This window comes from Eubalaena glacialis, chromosome 11, assembly GCF_028564815.1.
Source record: "Eubalaena glacialis isolate mEubGla1 chromosome 11, mEubGla1.1.hap2.+ XY, whole genome shotgun sequence".
Taxonomy (NCBI): Eukaryota; Metazoa; Chordata; class Mammalia; order Artiodactyla; family Balaenidae; genus Eubalaena; species Eubalaena glacialis.
Genome location: NC_083726.1, coordinates 87,631,777 through 87,649,306, shown reverse-complemented (window position 1 = coordinate 87,649,306; position 17,530 = coordinate 87,631,777). Strand labels below are relative to the sequence as shown.

The following is a 17,530-nucleotide window of genomic DNA, read 5'->3' as shown; positions in this document are numbered from 1 at the left end:
TCCTCAACCAAATACTGGCAAACAGAATCCAACAACACATTAATAGAATTATACACCATGTCAAGTGGGATTTATCCCAGGGATGCAAGGATTCTTCAATATACGCAAATCAATCAATGTGATACACCAAATTAGCAAATTGAAGAAGAAACACCATATGATCATCACAATAGATGTAGAAAAAGCTTTTGACTTTTCAACACCCATTTATGATAAAAACTCTCCAGAGAGTGGGCATAGAGGAAACCTACCTCAACATCATAAAGGCCGTATATGAAAAACCCAAAGCAAACATCATTCTCAAAGGTGAAAAACTGAAAGAATTTCCTCTCAGATCAGGAACAAGACAAGGATGTGCACTCTCACCACGATTATTCAACATAGTTTTCGAAGTCCTAGCCACGGCCATCAGAGAAGAAAAAGAAATATACAGAATACAAATTGGGAAAGAAGAAGCAAAACTGTCACTGTTTGCAGACGACATGATACTATACATAGAGAATCCTAAAGATGCCACCAGAAAACTACTAGAGCTAATCAATAAATCTGGTAAAGTTGAAGGATACAAGTTTAATGCATAGAAATCTCTTGCATTCCTATATACTAATGATGAAAAATCTGAAAGAGAAATTAAGGAAACACTCCCATTTACCATTGCAACAACAACAAAAAATTACCTAGGAAGAAACCTACATAGGGAGGCAACTATGCAGAAAACTATAAGACACTGATGAAAGAAATTAAAGACGATACCAACAGATGGAGAGATATACCATATTTTTGGATTGGAAGAATCAATATTGTGAAAATGAGTATACTACCCACAGCAATCTAAAGATTCAATGCAATCCCTATCAAATTACCAATGACATTTTATACAGAAGTAGAACAAAAAAATCTTAAAATTTCTATGGAGACACAAAAGACCCCAAATAGCCAAAGCAGGCTTGTGGGAAAAAAATGGAGTTGGAGGAATCAGACTCCCTGACTTCAGACTATACTACAAAGCTACAGTAATCAAGGCAATATGGTACTGGCAGAAAACCAGAAATAGAGATCAACGGAACAGGATGGAAAGCCCAGAGATAAACAAACGCACCTGTAGTCAACTAATCTATGACAGAGTAGGCAAGGATATACAATAGAGAAAAGACAGTCTCTGCAATAAGTGGTGCTGGGAAAACTGGACAGCTACCTGTAAAAGAAGGAAATTAGAACACTCCATAACACCATACCCAAAAATAAACTCAAAATGGATTAGAGACCTAAATGTCAGACTGGGCAATATAAAAGTCTTAGAGGAAAACATAGGAGGAACACTCTTTGACATAAATCACAGCAAGATCTTTTTTGATCCACTGCCTAGAGTAATGGAAATATAACAAAAATAAACAAATGGGACCGAATGAAACATAAAAGCTTTTGCACAGCAAAGCAAACCATAAACAAGAGGAAAAGACAACCCTCAGAATGGGAGAAAATATTTCAAATGAATCAGAGGACAAAGGATTAATCTCCAAAACATATAAAAAGCTCATGCAGCTCAATAGTAAAAAAAAAAAGAAAACCACCCCAGCAAAAAATGGGCAGAAGAGCTAAATACACATTTTTTGAAAGAAGACATACAGATGGCCAAGAAGCACATGAAAAGCTGCCCAACACCACTAATTGTTAGAGAAAAGCAAATCGAAACTACAATGAGGTATCACCTCACACCACTTACAATGGGCATCATCAGAAAATCTACAAACAACAAATGCTGGAGAGGGTGTGGAGAAAAGGGAACCCTCTTGCACTGTTGGTGGGAATGTAAATTGATACCGCCACTATGGAGAACAATACGGAGGTTCCTTAAAGACCTAAAAATAGAATTACCATATGACCCAGCAATCCAACTACTGGGCATATACCCAGAGAACCATAATTCAAAAAGACACATGCACCCCAAAGTTCATTGCAGCACTATTTACAATAGCCAGGTCATGGAAGCAACCTAAATGCCCATGAAAAGATTAATGGATCTAGAGACTGTCATACAGAGTGAAGTAAGTCAGAAAGAGAAAAACAAATATCGTATATTAAGGCATATATGTGGAACCTAGAAAAATGGTACAGATGAACCACTTAGCAGGGCAGATATTGAGACAAAGATGTAGGGAACAAATGTACAGACACCAAGTGGGGAAAGCAGTGGTGGGGTGGGAGTGGGGGTGTGATGAATTGGGCAATTAGGGTTGACATGTATACACAGATGTGTATACAATTGATGACTAATAAGAACCTGCTGTATAAAAAAAATATATAAAATAAAATTCAAAAATTAAAAAAAAACCACCCAATCAAAAAATGGGCAGAAGAGCTAAGTAGACATTTCTCGAAAAAAGACATACAAATGGCCAATAAGCACATGAAAAGCTGCTCAACATCACTAATTATTAGAGAAAAGCAAATCAAAACTGCAATGTGGTATCACCTCACACCAGTTACAATGGGTATCATCAGAAAATCTACAAACAACAAATGATGGAGAGGGTGTGGAGAAAAGGGAACCCTCTTGCACTGTTGGTTGGAATGTAAATTGATACAGCCACTATGGAGAACAGTATGGAGCTTCCTTAAAAGACTAAAAATAGAATTACCATATGACCCAGCAATACCACTAGTGGGCATATAACCTGAGAATACCATAATTCAAAAAGACACATGCACCCCAGTATTCCTTGCAGCACTACTTACAATAGCCAGGTCATGGAAGCAACCTAAATGCCCATCAACAGACGAATAGTTAAAGAAGATGTGGTACATATGTACAATGGGATATTACTCAGCCTTAAAAAGAACGAAATTGTGTCATTTGTAGACAAGTGGATGGATCTAGAGACTGTCATACAGAGTGAAGTAAGCCAGAAAGAGAAAAACAGTTATGGTATATTAACACATGTATGTGGAACCTAGAAAAATGGTACAGAAGAACGGGTTTGCAGGGCAGAAATAGTGACACAGATGTACAGGAAAAAAGTATGGACAAAAAGAGGGGAAAGTGGCACGAGGGTGGAGGTGGTGTGATGAATTGAGAGACTGACATTGACATATATACACACATATGTATAAATTGGATAACTAATATAATCCTGCTGCATTAAAAAAATTTAAAATTCAAAACTTCAAAAAAAATAATTAAAATTAAAATTAATGTGACTATTTGAAACAAACAAACAAACAAAAAAACAACCTCAGGAAGACGGTTCTAGGCAGGCTCTCTTTCAATGTGGGTCTGCCTAAGTGAGGAAAGTGGAGCTGCACTGCAAAAAACCACCGGGACTCCAATTCATTTGGGGAATTCATGCCAGATGTCTCTCATCTTGAAGCAGCGATTAGACTGTAGGACCATCCCGAAATACACTAGAGATTTACCCTGAGCATTGCTACGCATTTGGAACATCCAATGTCACCTAGGTCTACCGGGGGCATTCAGACGATTATGCAATGCAGCAGACGCAGAACACGCCAAGTCCAAAAGTTGCTGCGTGGAAGGGTGAAGTGTGTCCCAAGGGTCATTTTAGCTACTCTGAAGAGATAGGGAAAAATGTCGTGGAATGATTTTGTAATTGGGAAGACTAGGAAGGGCAGTGGTTTCCTCGTTTGAAAACTAGATAGTGGCGGCCACAAGGCTGCATGATGTTGCCTATCTTTTTTGCACTTCTAGGAATGACTCCGTGACGAAAAATGAGTTTTCTCATAAGAAGCCGGAGATCTCCACTGCTTCCTAGGAGTTCATCCTAAGGCGCACCTTACCTATATTGCGGAGTCAATGTGACCCATAGCCTCAAGATAAACCCCAGTGTTTCCCATCAGCAAAGTTTGGTGTGCAGCTGCCTCCAGGATCCTTGAGTGCATCGAGTGTTTTAAGTCCTCTATGCCTTTTCGGAGATTTAAGACAGTGGCATATGAATTCACTTCCGAGGGAGAACGTGTGTCCTGTGGGTCCCTTGTGCATCTTCCAAGCAACATAACGCGAAACAGACTTTAGGATGAACTCTTTCTACGCAGAGGGAAGGGCAATTAATTACTTTCTTGCTTGCATAGCTACCTTTCTACAGCTTAAACCAGTCCCGGGGACAGGGTTCTAGCCAGTCTTGTGTTGAACGTGGCTCTCCATTTGTGAGGACCTCTAAACTCCACTGAAACAATCCCTGTGACTAAAGTACATCCTGGGAACTCATACCAGTCATCACTGTAGCATGGCGGGAAGGTCGACTCTAGGCCCAGCCTGAAAAACAGTACAGAGGTGGTAGTGAGGGGGCGGCCGCCAGGCCGAGGGCGGTTTCGGGCGGTCTCCGGCACCCGGCGCCCGACCGCTGCCTGCTTGTGGGTGCGCGCAGATGACGTGCCCCGAGTCGCTGCGGCCGCGCCGCTCCCACAGTTCCCTCCCGCCCAGGGCACCAGGCGTCTGGGCCCGACGCGGCCAGCGAGAGGCGGGGCTGCAGAGCAGGCGGGGGAATGAGGTGGAGGAGGAGGACGAAGAGGAGGAGAAGGCGGAAGTTGGAGCCCGGGGAGAGTGGCGGTTGGTGGGCCGGGTGTAGGGAGGAGCGGGATTTACGGAGCGCGGCGCCACAACCTGGAACCGGCGGGCCCGAGAGTGACCGAGTCAAGGCATGTGCCAGCGGAACCGCGGCGTCGGACCGCCTCCTGGAGGAGCTCGGCCCCGTCCAGGCCCGGCCTCATTCCCAGCCCGCGCTTCCTCCTGCCGCGGCCGCCGCGCTGCCGCCGGCGCCGTAGCGCTCTGCTGCCCACCCCGTCCCCGCGGCCGAGCCCTGGATTCCAGTGGAAGAAAGCCATCCCACGAGTGCAGGACCAGGACCCCGCGGGGGACACTGCAGCCTGCGCTCGGTAGGGCCCCCGCCGCCACCTTCTGAAATAGGATGTCCCGACGTGACGGTGTCAGCTGTGATGCATGTTTCAAGGGAAATTTTCAAGGTCACAGCTATAAGTGTTTAATATGCAATGGTTACGATTTTTGTGCATCTTGTTATGAAAGTGGTGCAACAAGAACAAGGCATACAACTGACCATCCAATGCACTGCATGTTAACAAGGGTAGATGTTGATTTGTACTATGGTTCCTAAGCTTTCTCTGTAGAGCAGCCACAGGCTTTTACTTGTCCCTATTGTGGAAAAATTGGCTATACGGAGACATCTCTTCAAGAACATGCAGAAACATCAACAGAAGTGATGTATACAGTATTTGCAGCATTACCTGGAGGCAGTCCTAATCATGTCACGGATGACCCTGCAGCTCGTCTTACTCTTGAACACAGAGCCCCTAGAGATTTAGATGAATCGAGTGGTGTTCGACATATACATAGAATGAATGCTTCACCTTGGCTGGGGATTGGGAGGTCCTGGTGTACGTAGATCAAACATTCATTCCACTAGCAGTTCTACTGGCAGGCTTTCTTCTTCTCGGACTTCATATTCTCCAAGCAATAGGGAAGCCATTGATCCTATAGGTGAGCTTTGATCCCAGTTATCAGGAGTGAGACGTTCCGCAGGGGGACAGCTTAATTCCTCTGGCCCTTCCGCTTCGCAGTTACAACAACTGCAGATACAGCTGCAGCTAGAATGGCAGCACGCCCGGGCAGCACGGCCACAACTGGACACTGCACGCAACGCAACCCGGCATACTAACACAAGGAGTGTCACCACTACAATCACACATTCCACAGAAACAAACAACACAACTAACACAGAAAGCAGTCAGCAAACTATCCAGAATTCCCAGTTTCTTCTAAAAAGGTTGAACGATCCTAAATTGTCTGAAACAGTGCACCAGTCCGTAGAAAGTGAGTGCACAGACCGCACCCTCTTTATTCAAGAGCACCTTCGATCAACTTTATTTCGTGAAGAGAGCTCGTCCTCAGACGAGAATGAACGGGGTGAATTGGCAGATTTTGGTGCTTTGGGCTGTGTAGATATTATGCCTTTAGATGTTGCTTTAGAAAACCTAAATTTAAAAGAGAGTACTATAGGAAATGAACCTCCACCACCTCCTCTTTGATGACACCCCAATTCACAGACCATGTCCTCTGTGCTGTATTTCCCAATGAATGTGGACAACAACTATCTTGGGTTTGATTGGTGATTGTAATTTCAGGTCTGTCACTCTTGTTTTATTGTGTACATTCAAAAGGAAGAGCGAAAATCTATATGATAATCCTTTCCACTTAACTAATTTTTACCTCTAGCTGGAAAATATAGGTAGCAGTGCAGGGTGATCTCTGCTTCCTGTACCTTGACATGCAAAAGCTTCTGCTAATACTCCACAATCAAACTGAAGAGGAAAATTGAAATATCTAATGAAGCTGCTGTGTGTGATTATGAATATTAATCGATAAAAACTGTTGGGATGGTTTACCTTAAAAAAAAAAAAAAAAAAAAGACTACCTATATACCGGTAACACTCCGAAGCATTTGGGTGATCCAAAGTCTCCTAGGCCTGAATAGATCATTACATGCATAATGCTATTCACCACACGCAGAAATCCCAGCCTCAAACGTGTCATCGTGGAAGGTCCCAGTGTGTCCCAAATGTCTCCAGTAGTCAGGAAGAGAGTGCCTGTAAATGACCTGTGGGATCAAATTGGTAACTGGAGAATGTCAGGAAAGCCCACGTTTCCCCCTTTGGAAAGCGACATGGTTTTGGCCTCCAAGGTGTCTCTAACACACACTGCCCATCTATTCGTCACTCTACAAATATTTATGCGAGGAACAGTGAGATTTGCGTAAAGAAACCACGTGCTTTCGATTTCTTTCTTGGAGCTCATCCCACAGCATTCTGTAGCTAATGTGCCAACCAAATGTGACCTCTAGTTTAGAGGTAAGGTGCACATTTTCCCATCACAAAAGATAGGGTGCAACAGTTTCCAGGAAACCTTGGTCAATGGACTGCTTTAGCTCCAGTATTCCTCACAGTGCTTAGGACTCTCGCGTGTGTACTTTTCCCGTGGAAGTACACTGTGGCCCAAAAGCCATCTTAGCACCATCCGGGGAAACACATCTCTGGGAACCGCCCTTTCTGTTCAGTTTGAAGGGCTAGGAGCAGCTTGCTTAATTCAATGGCTTGCATTCCTCAGCTTTCAAACAACCTCAGGAAGACAGTTCTTGGTAGGCTTTCTTTCAACGTGGGTGTGCCAAAGTGAGGAAACCTGAGCTGCAATGTAAAAACACCGGGTCTCCAATTCATTTTGAGAACTCATGACAGACGTCTCTCTAACTGAAGAGGAAACCAGACATTAGGTCCAGCCAAAAATAATGCAGAGATTTACTTTGAGCGCTGCTCAGCATTTACATCATCCAAAGACACCTAGGCCTACTGAGGGCATTTAGAAGATTCTACAGTTAATTGCTCACAGTACACGTAGCACCCAAAGGTCTCATCGTGCAAGGGCAATCTTTGTTCCAAGTGTCTCTTGTAGCTAGTCAGAAAAGATAAGTAAATGTGCTGTGTGATCTACTTTGTAATTGGGAGGACTAGAAAAGTCAGTATTTTTCCCTTTTTAAAGACAGATAGTGACAACTTCAAGGCTGTCTGACGTTAACCATCTTTTATTCATTTCTGGGGATGCCTCTGTGAATAAAAGCACGTTTTCTCATAAGTAGTGGGGAGGTTTTCACCGCTTGGTCAGAGCTCATGCCACTGCCCACCCTAGATAAAGTGCAAAGTGAACGTGACCCCTAACATCAAGGTAAGCCCCAGTGTTTCCCATAAGCAAAGTTTGGTGTGCAGCAGTCTCCATGAACCCTGAGTCGATCGACTGCTTGAACTCCTCGATGCCTTTTTCTAGGCTTAAGACCGTCATGTATGAATTCATGTGTTTGGGAGACAGTTTTGTCCTGTCAGTTCCTTGGATATCTTCCAAGAGAAATAACACGAGACAGACTGTTGAGATCAGCTATTTCTATGCAGTGGGAAGAGGAATTAATTGCTTTTTGCTTGTATAGCTCGCTTTCTACAGCTTTAAAACAGCCCTGGGGACACAGTTTGACCCATTCTTAAGTTCAACGTTGCTCTCCCTTTTTGAGTGTCACTGAGCTGAAATGAATCAATCCCCGTGGCTAAAGTACCTCCTGGAAACTCCTACTTGTCATCTCTCTTCCATGACGGGAAGGTAGACCTTGGGTGAAGCCAGATAAACGTACCAAAATACCGGTAACACCGCGAGGCATTTGGATGATACAAAGACACCTAGGCCTGCCTAGATCATTACATGGGTAATGCTATTCACCGTATGCAGGACTCTCGGCGTCCAATGTGTCATCATGTAAGGGCCCAGTGTGTCACCAAAGGCTCCAGTAGTCAGGCAGAGAGTGACGGTAAATGTGCTGTGAGGTCAAGTTTGTAATTGGAGAATGTCGGGAATCCCACATATATATATATATATATATATATATAACAGTCATAAATGTATATGCACCCAACATAGGACCACTTCAATACATAAGGCAACTGCTAACATCTATAAAAGAGGAAATCGACAGTAACACATAAAGGTGGGGGAGTTTAACACCTCACTTACACCAATGGACAGATCATCCAAACAGAAAATTAATAAGGAAACTCGAGCTTTAAATGACACAATAGACCAGATAGATTTAATGGATATTTACAGGACATTCCATTCCAAAACAGCAGATTACACTTTCTTCTCAAGTGCACATGGAACATTCTCTAGGATAGATTACATCACGGGTCACAAATTAAACCTCAGTAAATTTAAGAAAATTGAAATCACATCAATTATCTTTTGGGACCACAATGCTATGAGATTAGAAATCTATTACAGGGGAAAAAACGTAAGAAACACAAAACATATGGAGGCTAAACACTACGTTACTAAATAACCAAGAGATCACTGAAGAAATCAAAGAGGAAATCAAAAAATACCTAGAGACACATGACAAAGAAAACAAGACGATCCTAAACCTATGGGATGCAGCAAAAGCCGTTCTAAGGGAAGTTTATAGCAATAAAAGCCTACCTCAAGAAACAAGAAAAATCACAAATAAACAATCTAACCTTACACCTCAAAGAACTAGAGAAAGAAAAACAAACAAATTGCAAAGTGAGTAGAAGGAAAGAAATCAAAAGGATCAGAGCAGAAATAAAATAAATAGAAACAAAGAAAGCAATAACAAAGATCAATAAAACTAAAAGCTGCTTCTTTGAGAAGATAAACAAAATTCATATACCATTAACCAGACTCATCAAGAAAAACAGAGAGAGGACTCAGATCAATAAAAATAAAAATGAAAACGGAGAAGTTACAACAGACAACGCAGAAATACAAAGCATCCTAAGAGACTACTACAAGCAAATCTATGCAAATAAAATGGACAAACTGGAAGAAATGGACAAATTCTTAGAAAGATATCACCTTCCAAGACTGAACCAGGAAGAAACGGAAAATATGAACAGACAAATCACAAGTAATGAAATTGAAACCGTGATTTAAAAACTTCCAACAAGCAAAAGTCCAGGTCCAGATGGCTTCACAGGTGACTTCTATCAAACATTTAGAGAAGAGCTAACACCCATCCTTCTCAAACTCTTCCAAAAAATTGCGGAGGAAGGAAGACTCCCAAACTCATTCTATGAGGCCACCATCACCCTGATACCAAAACCAGGCAAAGATACTACAAAAAAAGGAAATTACAGACCAATATCACTCTTGAATATACATGCAAAAATCCTCAACCAAATACTGGCAAACAGAATCCAACAACACATTAATAGAATTATACACCATGTGAAGTGGGATTTATCCCAGGGATGCAAGGATTCTTCAATATACGCAAATCAATCAATGTGATACACCAAATTAGCAAATTGAAGAAGAAACACCATATGATCATCACAATAGATGTAGAAAAAGCTTTTGACTTTTCAACACCCATTTATGATAAAAACTCTCCAGAGAGTGGGCATAGAGGAAACCTACCTCAACATCATAAAGGCCGTATATGAAAAACCCAAAGCAAACATCATTCTCAAAGGTGAAAAACTGAAAGAATTTCCTCTCAGATCAGGAACAAGACAAGGATGTGCACTCTCACCACGATTATTCAACATAGTTTTCGAAGTCCTAGCCACGGCCATCAGAGAAGAAAAAGAAATATACAGAATACAAATTGGGAAAGAAGAAGCAAAACTGTCACTGTTTGCAGACGACATGATACTATACATAGAGAATCCTAAAGATGCCACCAGAAAACTACTAGAGCTAATCAATAAATCTGGTAAAGTTGAAGGATACAAGTTTAATGCATAGAAATCTCTTGCATTCCTATATACTAATGATGAAAAATCTGAAAGAGAAATTAAGGAAACACTCCCATTTACCATTGCAACAACAACAAAAAATTACCTAGGAAGAAACCTACATAGGGAGGCAACTATGCAGAAAACTATAAGACACTGATGAAAGAAATTAAAGACGATACCAACAGATGGAGAGATATACCATATTTTTGGATTGGAAGAATCAATATTGTGAAAATGAGTATACTACCCACAGCAATCTAAAGATTCAATGCAATCCCTATCAAATTACCAATGACATTTTATACAGAAGTAGAACAAAAAAATCTTAAAATTTCTATGGAGACACAAAAGACCCCAAATAGCCAAAGCAGGCTTGTGGGAAAAAAATGGAGTTGGAGGAATCAGACTCCCTGACTTCAGACTATACTACAAAGCTACAGTAATCAAGGCAATATGGTACTGGCAGAAAACCAGAAATAGAGATCAACGGAACAGGATGGAAAGCCCAGAGATAAACAAACGCACCTGTAGTCAACTAATCTATGACAGAGTAGGCAAGGATATACAATAGAGAAAAGACAGTCTCTGCAATAAGTGGTGCTGGGAAAACTGGACAGCTACCTGTAAAAGAAGGAAATTAGAACACTCCATAACACCATACCCAAAAATAAACTCAAAATGGATTAGAGACCTAAATGTCAGACTGGGCAATATAAAAGTCTTAGAGGAAAACATAGGAGGAACACTCTTTGACATAAATCACAGCAAGATCTTTTTTGATCCACTGCCTAGAGTAATGGAAATATAACAAAAATAAACAAATGGGACCGAATGAAACATAAAAGCTTTTGCACAGCAAAGCAAACCATAAACAAGAGGAAAAGACAACCCTCAGAATGGGAGAAAATATTTCAAATGAATCAGAGGACAAAGGATTAATCTCCAAAACATATAAAAAGCTCATGCAGCTCAATAGTAAAAAAAAAAAGAAAACCACCCCAGCAAAAAATGGGCAGAAGAGCTAAATACACATTTTTTGAAAGAAGACATACAGATGGCCAAGAAGCACATGAAAAGCTGCCCAACACCACTAATTGTTAGAGAAAAGCAAATCGAAACTACAATGAGGTATCACCTCACACCACTTACAATGGGCATCATCAGAAAATCTACAAACAACAAATGCTGGAGAGGGTGTGGAGAAAAGGGAACCCTCTTGCACTGTTGGTGGGAATGTAAATTGATACCGCCACTATGGAGAACAATACGGAGGTTCCTTAAAGACCTAAAAATAGAATTACCATATGACCCAGCAATCCAACTACTGGGCATATACCCAGAGAACCATAATTCAAAAAGACACATGCACCCCAAAGTTCATTGCAGCACTATTTACAATAGCCAGGTCATGGAAGCAACCTAAATGCCCATGAAAAGATTAATGGATCTAGAGACTGTCATACAGAGTGAAGTAAGTCAGAAAGAGAAAAACAAATATCGTATATTAAGGCATATATGTGGAACCTAGAAAAATGGTACAGATGAACCACTTAGCAGGGCAGATATTGAGACAAAGATGTAGGGAACAAATGTACAGACACCAAGTGGGGAAAGCAGTGGTGGGGTGGGAGTGGGGGTGTGATGAATTGGGCAATTAGGGTTGACATGTATACACAGATGTGTATACAATTGATGACTAATAAGAACCTGCTGTATAAAAAAAATATATAAAATAAAATTCAAAAATTAAAAAAAAACCACCCAATCAAAAAATGGGCAGAAGAGCTAAGTAGACATTTCTCGAAAAAAGACATACAAATGGCCAATAAGCACATGAAAAGCTGCTCAACATCACTAATTATTAGAGAAAAGCAAATCAAAACTGCAATGTGGTATCACCTCACACCAGTTACAATGGGTATCATCAGAAAATCTACAAACAACAAATGATGGAGAGGGTGTGGAGAAAAGGGAACCCTCTTGCACTGTTGGTTGGAATGTAAATTGATACAGCCACTATGGAGAACAGTATGGAGCTTCCTTAAAAGACTAAAAATAGAATTACCATATGACCCAGCAATACCACTAGTGGGCATATAACCTGAGAATACCATAATTCAAAAAGACACATGCACCCCAGTATTCCTTGCAGCACTACTTACAATAGCCAGGTCATGGAAGCAACCTAAATGCCCATCAACAGACGAATAGTTAAAGAAGATGTGGTACATATGTACAATGGGATATTACTCAGCCTTAAAAAGAACGAAATTGTGTCATTTGTAGACAAGTGGATGGATCTAGAGACTGTCATACAGAGTGAAGTAAGCCAGAAAGAGAAAAACAGTTATGGTATATTAACACATGTATGTGGAACCTAGAAAAATGGTACAGAAGAACGGGTTTGCAGGGCAGAAATAGTGACACAGATGTACAGGAAAAAAGTATGGACAAAAAGAGGGGAAAGTGGCACGAGGGTGGAGGTGGTGTGATGAATTGAGAGACTGACATTGACATATATACACACATATGTATAAATTGGATAACTAATATAATCCTGCTGCATTAAAAAAATTTAAAATTCAAAACTTCAAAAAAAATAATTAAAATTAAAATTAATGTGACTATTTGAAACAAACAAACAAACAAAAAAACAACCTCAGGAAGACGGTTCTAGGCAGGCTCTCTTTCAATGTGGGTCTGCCTAAGTGAGGAAAGTGGAGCTGCACTGCAAAAAACCACCGGGACTCCAATTCATTTGGGGAATTCATGCCAGATGTCTCTCATCTTGAAGCAGCGATTAGACTGTAGGACCATCCCGAAATACACTAGAGATTTACCCTGAGCATTGCTACGCATTTGGAACATCCAATGTCACCTAGGTCTACCGGGGGCATTCAGACGATTATGCAATGCAGCAGACGCAGAACACGCCAAGTCCAAAAGTTGCTGCGTGGAAGGGTGAAGTGTGTCCCAAGGGTCATTTTAGCTACTCTGAAGAGATAGGGAAAAATGTCGTGGAATGATTTTGTAATTGGGAAGACTAGGAAGGGCAGTGGTTTCCTCGTTTGAAAACTAGATAGTGGCGGCCACAAGGCTGCATGATGTTGCCTATCTTTTTTGCACTTCTAGGAATGACTCCGTGACGAAAAATGAGTTTTCTCATAAGAAGCCGGAGATCTCCACTGCTTCCTAGGAGTTCATCCTAAGGCGCACCTTACCTATATTGCGAAGTCAATGTGACCCATAGCCTCAAGATAAACCCCAGTGTTTCCCATCAGCAAAGTTTGGTGTGCAGCTGCCTCCAGGATCCTTGAGTGCATCGAGTGTTTTAAGTCCTCTATGCCTTTTCGGAGATTTAAGACAGTGGCATATGAATTCACTTCCGAGGGAGAACGTGTGTCCTGTGGGTCCCTTGTGCATCTTCCAAGCAACATAACGCGAAACAGACTTTAGGATGAACTCTTTCTACGCAGAGGGAAGGGCAATTAATTACTTTCTTGCTTGCATAGCTACCTTTCTACAGCTTAAACCAGTCCCGGGGACAGGGTTCTAGCCAGTCTTGTGTTGAACGTGGCTCTCCATTTGTGAGGACCTCTAAACTCCACTGAAACAATCCCTGTGACTAAAGTACATCCTGGGAACTCATACCAGTCATCACTGTAGCATGGCGGGAAGGTCGACTCTAGGCCCAGCCTGAAAAACAGTACAGAGGTGGTAGTGAGGGGGCGGCCGCCAGGCCGAGGGCGGTTTCGGGCGGTCTCCGGCACCCGGCGCCCGACCGCTGCCTGCTTGTGGGTGCGCGCAGATGACGTGCCCCGAGTCGCTGCGGCCGCGCCGCTCCCACAGTTCCCTCCCGCCCAGGGCACCAGGCGTCTGGGCCCGACGCGGCCAGCGAGAGGCGGGGCTGCAGAGCAGGCGGGGGAATGAGGTGGAGGAGGAGGACGAAGAGGAGGAGAAGGCGGAAGTTGGAGCCCGGGGAGAGTGGCGGTTGGTGGGCCGGGTGTAGGGAGGAGCGGGATTTACGGAGCGCGGCGCCACAACCTGGAACCGGCGGGCCCGAGAGTGACCGAGTCAAGGCATGTGCCAGCGGAACCGCGGCGTCGGACCGCCTCCTGGAGGAGCTCGGCCCCGTCCAGGCCCGGCCTCATTCCCAGCCCGCGCTTCCTCCTGCCGCGGCCGCCGCGCTGCCGCCGGCGCCGTAGCGCTCTGCTGCCCACCCCGTCCCCGCGGCCGAGCCCTGGATTCCAGTGGAAGAAAGCCATCCCACGAGTGCAGGACCAGGACCCCGCGGGGGACACTGCAGCCTGCGCTCGGTAGGGCCCCCGCCGCCACCTTCTGAAATAGGATGTCCCGACGTGACGGTGTCAGCTGTGATGCATGTTTCAAGGGAAATTTTCAAGGTCACAGCTATAAGTGTTTAATATGCAATGGTTACGATTTTTGTGCATCTTGTTATGAAAGTGGTGCAACAAGAACAAGGCATACAACTGACCATCCAATGCACTGCATGTTAACAAGGGTAGATGTTGATTTGTACTATGGTTCCTAAGCTTTCTCTGTAGAGCAGCCACAGGCTTTTACTTGTCCCTATTGTGGAAAAATTGGCTATACGGAGACATCTCTTCAAGAACATGCAGAAACATCAACAGAAGTGATGTATACAGTATTTGCAGCATTACCTGGAGGCAGTCCTAATCATGTCACGGATGACCCTGCAGCTCGTCTTACTCTTGAACACAGAGCCCCTAGAGATTTAGATGAATCGAGTGGTGTTCGACATATACATAGAATGAATGCTTCACCTTGGCTGGGGATTGGGAGGTCCTGGTGTACGTAGATCAAACATTCATTCCACTAGCAGTTCTACTGGCAGGCTTTCTTCTTCTCGGACTTCATATTCTCCAAGCAATAGGGAAGCCATTGATCCTATAGGTGAGCTTTGATCCCAGTTATCAGGAGTGAGACGTTCCGCAGGGGGACAGCTTAATTCCTCTGGCCCTTCCGCTTCGCAGTTACAACAACTGCAGATACAGCTGCAGCTAGAATGGCAGCACGCCCGGGCAGCACGGCCACAACTGGACACTGCACGCAACGCAACCCGGCATACTAACACAAGGAGTGTCACCACTACAATCACACATTCCACAGAAACAAACAACACAACTAACACAGAAAGCAGTCAGCAAACTATCCAGAATTCCCAGTTTCTTCTAAAAAGGTTGAACGATCCTAAATTGTCTGAAACAGTGCACCAGTCCGTAGAAAGTGAGTGCACAGACCGCACCCTCTTTATTCAAGAGCACCTTCGATCAACTTTATTTCGTGAAGAGAGCTCGTCCTCAGACGAGAATGAACGGGGTGAATTGGCAGATTTTGGTGCTTTGGGCTGTGTAGATATTATGCCTTTAGATGTTGCTTTAGAAAACCTAAATTTAAAAGAGAGTACTATAGGAAATGAACCTCCACCACCTCCTCTTTGATGACACCCCAATTCACAGACCATGTCCTCTGTGCTGTATTTCCCAATGAATGTGGACAACAACTATCTTGGGTTTGATTGGTGATTGTAATTTCAGGTCTGTCACTCTTGTTTTATTGTGTACATTCAAAAGGAAGAGCGAAAATCTATATGATAATCCTTTCCACTTAACTAATTTTTACCTCTAGCTGGAAAATATAGGTAGCAGTGCAGGGTGATCTCTGCTTCCTGTACCTTGACATGCAAAAGCTTCTGCTAATACTCCACAATCAAACTGAAGAGGAAAATTGAAATATCTAATGAAGCTGCTGTGTGTGATTATGAATATTAATCGATAAAAACTGTTGGGATGGTTTACCTTAAAAAAAAAAAAAAAAAAAAGACTACCTATATACCGGTAACACTCCGAAGCATTTGGGTGATCCAAAGTCTCCTAGGCCTGAATAGGTCATTACATGCATAATGCTATTCACCACACGCAGAAATCCCAGCCTCAAACGTGTCATCGTGGAAGGTCCCAGTGTGTCCCAAATGTCTCCAGTAGTCAGGAAGAGAGTGCCTGTAAATGACCTGTGGGATCAAATTGGTAACTGGAGAATGTCAGGAAAGCCCACGTTTCCCCCTTTGGAAAGCGACATGGTTTTGGCCTCCAAGGTGTCTCTAACACACACTGCCCATCTATTCGTCACTCTACAAATATTTATGCGAGGAACAGTGAGATTTGCGTAAAGAAACCACGTGCTTTCGATTTCTTTCTTGGAGCTCATCCCACAGCATTCTGTAGCTAATGTGCCAACCAAATGTGACCTCTAGTTTAGAGGTAAGGTGCACATTTTCCCATCACAAAAGATAGGGTGCAACAGTTTCCAGGAAACCTTAGTCAATGGACTGCTTTAGCTCCAGTATTCCTCACAGTGCTTAGGACTCTCGCGTGTGTACTTTTCCCGTGGAAGTACACTGTGGCCCAAAAGCCATCTTAGCACCATCCGGGGAAACACATCTCTGGGAACCGCCCTTTCTGTTCAGTTTGAAGGGCTAGGAGCAGCTTGCTTAATTCAATGGCTTGCATTCCTCAGCTTTCAAACAACCTCAGGAAGACAGTTCTTGGTAGGCTTTCTTTCAATGTGGGTGTGCCAAAGTGAGGAAACCTGAGCTGCAATGTAAAAACACCGGGTCTCCAATTCATTTTGAGAACTCATGACAGACGTCTCTCTAACTGAAGAGGAAACCAGACATTAGGTCCAGCCAAAAATAATGCAGAGATTTACTTTGAGCGCTGCTCAGCATTTACATCATCCAAAGACACCTAGGCCTACTGAGGGCATTTAGAAGATTCTACAGTTAATTGCTCACAGTACACGTAGCACCCAAAGGTCTCATCGTGCAAGGGCAATCTTTGTTCCAAGTGTCTCTTGTAGCTAGTCAGAAAAGATAAGTAAATGTGCTGTGTGATCTACTTTGTAATTGGGAGGACTAGAAAAGTCAGTATTTTTCCCTTTTTAAAGACAGATAGTGACAACTTCAAGGCTGTCTGACGTTAACCATCTTTTATTCATTTCTGGGGATGCCTCTGTGAATAAAAGCACGTTTTCTCATAAGTAGTGGGGAGGTTTTCACCGCTTGGTCAGAGCTCATGCCACTGCCCACCCTAGATAAAGTGCAAAGTGAACGTGACCCCTAACATCAAGGTAAGCCCCAGTGTTTCCCATAAGCAAAGTTTGGTGTGCA

General features: G+C 43.0%; 2 pseudogenes; both read left to right on the top strand.

The window, feature by feature from the left end:
- Nucleotides 1-4,922: 4,922 nt before the first annotated feature.
- LOC133101222 (E3 ubiquitin-protein ligase KCMF1-like) lies at nucleotides 4,923-6,057 on the top strand (annotated as a pseudogene).
- Nucleotides 6,058-14,668: 8,611 nt separating this feature from the next.
- LOC133101211 (E3 ubiquitin-protein ligase KCMF1-like) lies at nucleotides 14,669-15,803 on the top strand (annotated as a pseudogene).
- The last annotated feature ends 1,727 nt before the right edge of the window (nucleotides 15,804-17,530 follow it).